Source organism: Mus caroli, chromosome 8, assembly GCF_900094665.2.
Source record: "Mus caroli chromosome 8, CAROLI_EIJ_v1.1, whole genome shotgun sequence".
Lineage (NCBI taxonomy): Eukaryota > Metazoa > Chordata > Mammalia > Rodentia > Muridae > Mus > Mus caroli.
In genome coordinates this window covers 77,110,156-77,119,049 of record NC_034577.1, presented here as the reverse complement: position 1 = coordinate 77,119,049, position 8,894 = coordinate 77,110,156, and the positions used below count along the sequence as shown (strand labels likewise).

At 41.0% G+C, this 8,894-nt stretch overlaps 1 protein-coding gene and 1 pseudogene across 1 annotated transcript in view; one reads left to right on the top strand and one right to left on the bottom strand.

Annotated features, from left to right (window-relative positions):
• The window catches only part of LOC110300111, a 577-nt pseudogene extending 239 nt beyond the window's left edge, over nucleotides 1-338 (bottom strand).
• Itfg1 (integrin alpha FG-GAP repeat containing 1) overlaps nucleotides 1-8,894 on the top strand; it is a 123,870-nt gene that overhangs the window by 46,459 nt on the left and 68,517 nt on the right. The window lies entirely within an intron of this gene.

The window sequence follows — 8,894 nt, the reverse complement described above, 5'->3', positions numbered from 1 at the left end:
TTACTCTCAGCATTTTTAAGCATGTGCAGCAAAAATTCAGCACTCTTTTTTGGCCACCGACCCTGTGTCCAGCCCCACTGTTTGGCCTGGGCNCACCTACCGACTCCACCATTATACCGCCGGAATGGCACANACTGCTTCTTTAAAGTGACATCCTTCAGATACTTGGTGGCTTTGCGGATATGCATACCCTTGATGGCCTGGGCGGTTTCCCGGGTGTTCTTAAAGTGAACACGAAGGTTTGACCCTCTTGATTTGCATGATTTTGTGGGGTTTTCTGGGTCAAGAGAGTAGCGAACCATCTTGGCAGGTGACCTCTGGCCGCTTACAGGAAGAGCTAAAATATTTTTCTACTGGGCCTTGCCTATGGTAGCAAATCTGTCATGGGTTATTATAATCTGAGGCAAACCATCTCAGGAAGATCACCTACTCGTTATTAGTTTATTGGCTCCTGACACACATCCACAGACAAGAGCAGAGAGACCCTAATAGATCCTTTGCCTGTTCATGTTGTTTATGCTTAGCTCAATTTCTTTACTTCCAGAGTCCAGGGCCCAACCCATGAAACAATGCCACTCACTTTCAGGCTGGGTCTTTTTACATCAATTAACCACCAAGACAACCACACAAAGACATGTCATATGGCAGTTTGATCTATGTTATCCTCCAGCTGGGACTTCCTTCTCTGGTAATTCTAAGAAGTTCCAAGTTGACAACTAAAACTAACCAGTACAATGTAGATATATTTTATGTACACATATACAAAGCAGAGAGGGAAAGATTAAAATGGTTGCCATAGGCAAAAGAAGAAGGAAGGAACATGGAGGCTCAAATAAAAGGGTACAGAGGAAGAGTTGTGTGGAAGTTGAATGATTAATACATGATAAGGGCTGGAGAGATGGCTCAGCAGTTAAGAGCACTGACTTCTTCCTGAGGCCCTGAGTTCAATTCCCAGCAACCACATGGTGGCTCACAACCATAATGGGATCCGATGCCCTTTTCTGGTGTGTCTGAAGACAGCTACAGTATACTCATATACATAAAATAAATAAACCTAAAAAAAAAAAAAAATGACATGACATGACATGAACCACTGCTAGAAATAAGGCCATCATAGATGAGTTTGCCACAAAGAAATGGCAATGTGATTGAGGTGGAAACATCAACTTGTTTCACCACAACCTTTTTCTCCTTACTTGTTATTATGCATCTCATAGTATATGGCATTCTTAAATGTACACAATAATTATTTTTAAACTCATCTATCTTGAAATCTGAATTTTCAGCCTGATTACTGTGTATACCTGGTCCATCATCTATTACATGGAGCCTTACAATTCAGTAAAGGAAATGTGACTTCCATTGAGAACCAGAAAGTGATTTAAGGGTACTTACTAACAGATTACCAACTTTCCAGTCATCTGGAAAGCCTTTCCCCTCAGTGATTTTGGATCATTCATTTGCTATAAATCATGTGACTCCTTTTACTCTCCTATAAGAGCATCTCCTTTACTAACATCTACTATAGTTCCCTGGCCATCTTCCAAGCTTGTCTCTTGTTCTCTGCTAGTAACAAATGCTTCCATCAAACCAGGCTCTACTTTTTCTTAAATGTCCTCTGATTTTTCTCACTGTCTCTGCTGTTTCCTTTGCCTTGAAGTCTCCCTCATGTGGCACTATTGACAGTTTGAGTTGAGTCTTTACTATATGTCGCTCCATGCACATTGTAAGATGTTTGGCAGCATCCTTAACTTTTACTCCCTTTTCCAAATTCTTTGATGTCTATATTTATTTTGTGTAGGGGGAGGTGTGGAAGTCAGAGGACAACTTACAGGGGTCATCTCTTTCCTTCTACCACGTGGATCCCAGGCTCAAGCTCAGGCAGGTGCCAAGCCAGATTTCTACTTTTTGAGTACTAGTAGCAACCATAAATGTCTTTAGACATTTCCCAGTGTCCCATAGAAGGCGAAATGAGCCTGCTGAGAAGCAGCGCTGCTTCAGGGGGACTGTCAAGCTTCATCTGAGATGCTATTGGTGTCTGATTTCTTCCTGTTTTCTCTGCTCCCATGTCTCCTGACTTATTCCAATGCCTGTTAAGGGGAACCATGCGCTTAAGCTCTGTAAATTCCCCATCTTATCCTTGCTGACCCCTGGGCTATCCTCTGCACTTCTATTCTTTTTGTCTTATTATGGAGAGATCAGTGATCAGCATTCTCAAGAACTCTTTCTGCTTTCTACAGTGTTTCTTACACAATTAAATGAAGCATGCCTTCTAACTATCTCAAATAGAATATGGTGCAACTCATGCTCTGGTTTTAGGAAAACATCTTTAATCCCCAGCACTAATTGTACAAATTTCCTTGGAAGAGTCTGCCTTCTAGCTATCCCCCTGGTCTTCCACTTTCCTTTCTCACATCAACAAATTTGCTACTTTATTGGAGACATAATTCCTACACATAGTGTTGTAACTGTTGTATTATTTCAAGTTACATCAGAATCCACAGAGACACAGCACAGCACTATTACCTCCCTCTCAGCGTCTTGTAGGTACTGGAAAACTTACTCTCCTCCAAACCACTACTGTATTGGCTGATAATGTGTCTTGCTTCCTATACCTTTTGAACTTCTTTGGGCTCTACCTTAAGGCTTAGATTTTTCTAAACCTACTTTATTTAGGGTTCTAGAATACTTCAAGCTCCTTTCTATTTCATTGACCAGAGGTAATGGAGAAAGAAGGATAATAGGAAAATGGGGTTGTAGACCTTTTTAGAAGTAGTTCTTTGGGGCCATTCCAATCTTTGTTGTGAGGATGTCAGCAGTCCAGCCGAAAAGCAAACACCAAACACAAACCAGTAGCAGTGGCTCTAACCAACAGAAACGGCAAGGTTCCCCTGAATTGGTACAAGTCAGCAGAAGCAGCAAGAATCAGCCAGAATACCAAGAGAAGTTCTCTGGTGTGTTTCTCTCTATGGAGTGACCAGCAAAGAGCAGTGAAATGTTGCATGGCTTAACAATGCAGGAGCATCCTTTCACTGTCTGTGTGGTTCTACTCTTTCTAAACATCATGTGCCCTCTTAAACGCTAGCAAAACATCACTGCCCTCTGTCTTGGGGTTTTACTGCTGTGAACAGACACTATGACCAAGGCAACTTGTTTTTTAATATTTTCTTTTTCTTTTTTTCAAACATTTATGTATCTTGTGTATGTGAGCACACTGTCACTATTTAAAGACACACCAGAAGAGGGGATCAGATCCCATTACAGATGGTTGTGAGCCACCATGCGGTTGCTGGGAATTGAACTCAGGACCTCTGGAAGAGCAGTCAGTGCTCTTATCCATTGAGCCCTCTCTCCAGCCCAAGGCAACTCTTATAAGGAGAACATTTAATTGGGGCTTACAGGTTCAGAGGTTCAGACCATTATCATCAAGGTGGGAACTTGGCAGTATCTAGGCAAGCACGGTTCAGGAGGAGCTGAGAGCTCTCCATCTTCATCTAAAGGCTGCTATACTTGATTTCAGGCACCTAGGAGGAGGGTCTTAAAGCCTACACCCACAGTGACGTGCCTACTCCAAATAGGCTACACCTACTCAAACAGAGCCACACCTTCTAATAGTGCCTCTCCCTGGGCCAAGCAAATATAAACCATCACACCCTCTCAGGTGTGTGCTTCAGAAAAACAACATCACGTGACACAACTGAGTTTCCAAAGAATCCAGAAATTTCCATATCACCACCACCCCCAATCTACATTTCTTCTGTGTGTCTTAGTAGCCTTCTTACAAAAAGACCTTTTTTACCTGATGTTCCTAGATGCAGACCCTCTAATCCTAGGTATATCCAACCAACTATAGTCTATCCCCAAGAAAACACATTATAATCTTTGTAGGGAAGCTATGATTAGACTTATAAAGCCCTTTATTCTCTCTTATAGTCACAGAACTCTTCCTGCACTTCAGTCAAGGTTTGAATTCGATTCATCTTTCTCAACCAGATATGTGACAGGCTTTTAATCTGGCCACCTTTGCCTACTTCCCCCCACCTCCCCTGGTTCCTTCCACTTTGATGGTGCACTTAGGAAAAATAGCAGCACACTTTTTTAGGCATTTAGCAATGCTTATACTCTAGGTAGCTACAGAAGCAACTCTGGCATTTCTTCCTGTGTGCTTCTCAACCCCTAGATACTTAGTTTTGCTGCTGCTAAATAAACATAAGTATTCTGTGAATAACTGAGTCATCGGATATGGAAACATTAAGCAGCCTCTCTTTCCCAAGAGGCTGATATATTTAATAGCATATTTATTAAATGATTTGATATTTCTTCATGTCTGCTTTCTCAATATAGGTATGTTCTTTATCTGTAAAGGCCGTGGGGGTGGGTCAGAAGCCATGTGAGTACTACTGTGAAGAAGACACACAGAGACCAACTGCAGGGAGGTCGATCAACTTTACTGTAGGTGACCCAAGGCTTATATGATTTGGGGGACTTTGGGTAGCAACATATGAAGACATAGGGTACTGAAATGCCTCATTAGCATGAAGCATTTCAGGAACCTTAGGTGCTAACTGATTGAGTTCTTATGGAAGAAAAAGTTAAACATGTACTTTAACTAAGGCTATGTGACATTCTGCAGTTAGAGGCATGTATGGAGGCTTTTGAATTTCCCAGACAAGCTCAGAGAGGGGGAAGCCCTGCCAATGAAGAAAGTCCCCCACTACACACCGAGCTATCTGGACAGTGTACACTTTGACCTTAATTAGCAGAGTTTTCCCAAATATATAGTAGTAAGAAATGTTCTTTTTAGCATATTAAATAGAATTGTGCATTTTACTACTGCAATATAATGGTTTCCCCTGTGGTTCTTAATTGTTTTTACTCATAATTGACAGGTTTATGCTACTGCCTTAATTTAACCTTAAAATGTTAACTTTCTATGTATATGTGGTCTTCTACCTTTTCAGAGTTGGGTCTCACGTGACTTTAATTAAGTTTATTCTTATTGAGACAGTCTCAGTAAATAGCCAAGGTTGGCCATCAACTCATGATCCTTCTGCCCTAGACTCCCAAGCACTGTGCAAACTACTACATCTGGCAGAGCACTTAAACATTTGCCCCTGCATTTTTACGAATAAAGAAGTAAAACATGCCATGTTGCATAATCCAGGCCAGCTAGCCCACTAAGTCCCTTCCTTGTGCTAGTTGTTGATATTTTCTGATTAAGTTGGGTGCAGGACCTCAAGGAGACAAAGGCTTACACAACACCTTAATATAGACCACTATTATCACTGTATAAATTGCCCATTTCTTCCTTTGCCATTAGACCAGAATCAACTTAGTAGAAACAAATTAGCTAAGTGTAGAGCAGAGGCCCATAACCATCCAGCTAATAACTGGCAGAGCTGACTTTTACATCTCAAAACATGTGCGCTCTTTGCAATTCCAACTACATTATGTGAAACTAAGTCCTTAGTGTGGCCAACAGGGCCTGATATCACATGCTATTTTTCCTTGCTCCAACCACACACATCTAGGTAGCATCATTCCTACAGACATGCTTTCGCCCGTTTCAACCCTGCTAAAGCTTTTGCAGGTCATTGTCCAGGTGGAATCCATGCCCTCATCTTTAGGTCTTCATTCACTGGTGTTTCTAAGTGGCCTTACCCAGTCCAACCCCACCCAGCTATTCCTTGGTATCCACTCTCCGTGCTTTGCTCTTCTCCTGCCCATGGCATGTTTTACTTCTTTAGTAAATGTTTCATAAATTTCATACACTGCTCTGGAGACTGGATCAGGAGAATCGTGAGTTGATGACCAACCTGGGCTACTTAGTGAGACTGTCTCAAAAATGATTAATTTAATTAGAAATTTAAGCATTCAGTAAATATTCCATGAAAAAGTTCTTGAAATTCCTTGGAGAATGAAAAGGTGGGTGAATATGTACATATACACATGCTTATATTGAAACAATTCCAAGAATATCAGTGTTCAGCCCTGACTCAAATGTGACTGCCAGAATCGACAGAAAACAGTCCATGAGCAAATCCTTTAGCAACCTAGCACACACACACACACACACACATACACACATTTCTTATGTTTTCAAAGAAGTATCACACATGGATCCACATAGATAAGCTTTTTTAAATAAATGTACTAGTAGGTAAAGTTGAGGGCGTGATCTTAAGGTTTAGTTTAGGCGTTAATCAGACATTTCTCTGAGCAGCCTGATCTGAGTACTTGGTTCTGTGTGGTCTTGGCTTTTACCTTTGAACCACTGTACCCACTCTGATCCACGTTTCACAGCCAGGGGAAATCCCTGAAAGAACTTGGTTACCAAGACTTTCTGCAGGGCTCTGATGCGCTTTATTGAACATTTCTCCAGGTGGGATGTTCATGCTCTTTATTTGTAGCTTCTACATGATACCTTTATAACGTTTTTTATTGTATTATTTGTGTGTGTGTATGTGTGTGTCCGTGTCCATGTGGATGCATGCCACAGCACACATAGAAGATCAGAGGACAACTTGCAGGAGGCGGTTATCTCCTCTCTTAAGTTGAGGGATCAGCTCAAGTCATCAGGTTTTCAGACAAGTGTATTTCCCTGCTAAGTGGACTCACCTTTTGACCTTAATCTTACATTATTTTTTGTGCACATGTCTGATCTCCTATGAACTTTGGTTGTTGGTAAGTATGGTGTATTATTTGTAGTTAGAGTCATTAAATATATGTTAAAACCAAACAAACATACTTCTTTACTCAATTCTTGAGGTAATACTTACAAATTTTAGGCACATTTTTATAATAATAAGCACAATGATACCTTGTTTTAGTCTGAAATTATTTCAGGTGATTTAATCTATTCTAGCATTTATCTGTTTGTCTTCTGTCTTTGATGTCAATTGAAAACCTATTTGCGAATAAAGCTTAAAGACTTAAAAACCTCACAATAAACATTCACCTGCCAATGCTCATTAGGTGTATATGCTTATGTCAATATCGTTCCTAATCCTCGATGGTATCTCCATCTGAAATTGTATTCGCCATCCATTTAGTCAGTTGAATAGGTGGGCTGGTAGTTTGCTTCTGTGTACAGATCTCGTTCTTCTCCTGTCTTCGCTGCAGGTGTGTCTCTTCTCACCATTCCTGAGAACTACTTACTTGAAGGAAAGTAATAGTTTATTGCTCTTGGCAATTGAGACTTTTCCACATTGGCCCTTATCTGAAGTATCTACTTCAGATGTGCACTAGCATAATTCCAGTGAGCCATAGACCTCTTCCTCTGACATAGCTGCATTAACCCCTTTGTTATACAGAGCGCATCTGCTACATACTCATCTGTAATTGTTATATTAACTGTGTCTCTTAACCATAAAGAATATCAGTTTGTATATACTAATAACATAGTAACCTTAGTTTCTGATTTTTTTCTTTCCTATGAATTCAATTTACTGTCTTGTGTGACTTTTTCAATCTAATACATCCTGTCCTACTCTTCTTAGTGTTGTGATGTGCTGATATGTTAAGTTCTGTCTGTATATTATAGGATCAGTTGAATACAAAATATACAAAATTATCTCCACAGGTGTTTGATTGAATCTGGTCCCCAGCTGCTGGGAGACTATAACATTTAAGAAGTGCTTGACCACGCAGTGGTGGCACCGGCCTTTAATCCCAACAGTTGGGAGGCAGAAACATGAGGAACTCTGAATTTCAGAGCCAGCCTGGTCTACAGAGTGAGTTCCAGGACAGCCAAGGATGTACAGAGAAATTTTGTTCTCAGAACTCTAACCCCAAATTCTGAAAGAAAGAAAGAAAGAAAGAAAGAAAGAAAGAAAGAAAGAAAGAAAGAAAGAAAGAAAGAAAGAAAGAGGAAGGAAGGAAGGAAGGAAGGAAGGAAGGAAGGAAGGAAGGAAGGAAGGGAGAAAGAAAAAAGAACACATAGTACTGCTTGACTAGAGGATGTGAGTGCTAAGAAATGTATTCTGACCCCAATTCCAGCTTGTGCCTCTGCCTGCCCTCTCTGCCCTTTCTGCTTCCTAGGTATTACCTCATAACAAGCACTCACCACAGTCTCCCACCGTTAGGGTCAGATCTGCTCTCACCATGCCATATTTTCTCAACTATAAGCCAAAGAAGTCTTCTTTGAATTGCTGGTGTTAGGTATTACGTCACAGCCACTAGGAAAGTAACTGATGCAGTTCTAAACATAATGTTTTACACAACTATATCTTTTGGAAAGGACAAGGGATGTGTCTTTGCATTTGGAACCAGGGTCACAGTGGTAGGGCAAATATGCCTAGCTTGTATGAGGCTCTAGGTTTGATCCACAAAACCACCAAAAAGAGAAAGAAAAACCCCTACTTTCTCTCTGTCTCTCTCTGTCTCTCTCTGTCTCTCTCTCTCTCTATCTCTCTCCTTCCCGCCCGGCCCCCGCCGTGTGTGTGTGTGTGTGTGTGTGTGTGTGTGTCTGTGTGTGTCTGTGTGTCTGTGTGTGTGTGTGTGTGTCTTCATTTTTTAACAGTGGTTATCCTCAGGAAGGTTCCTTGGTAGGCAGTAAAGCTGTTATTCTGACACAGGAACTTGGTCAACAGTCTTGTAACCAGTCTTCTGGTCTTCTGCTTTTTGTGGTGGGGAATCTGATATTCCATCTTTTTAATATCTTTAAAATTTCATCTCACTGTGGCTTATGTGTTGGGAAGCAGAAACACGGCTATGGCTCATAAATGGAGGTCAGAGGACAATTTTCCTAAGTTTGTCCTTTCCTACTACCATGTGGGCCCAGGTATCAAACTCAAGTCATCATCAGGCTTGGCAGCAAGCACTTTCATGTACAGAGCCATCTCACCTACCCACCTTTTAATTATAACAGTATTTCTTCTGATCTTTTTAAGACT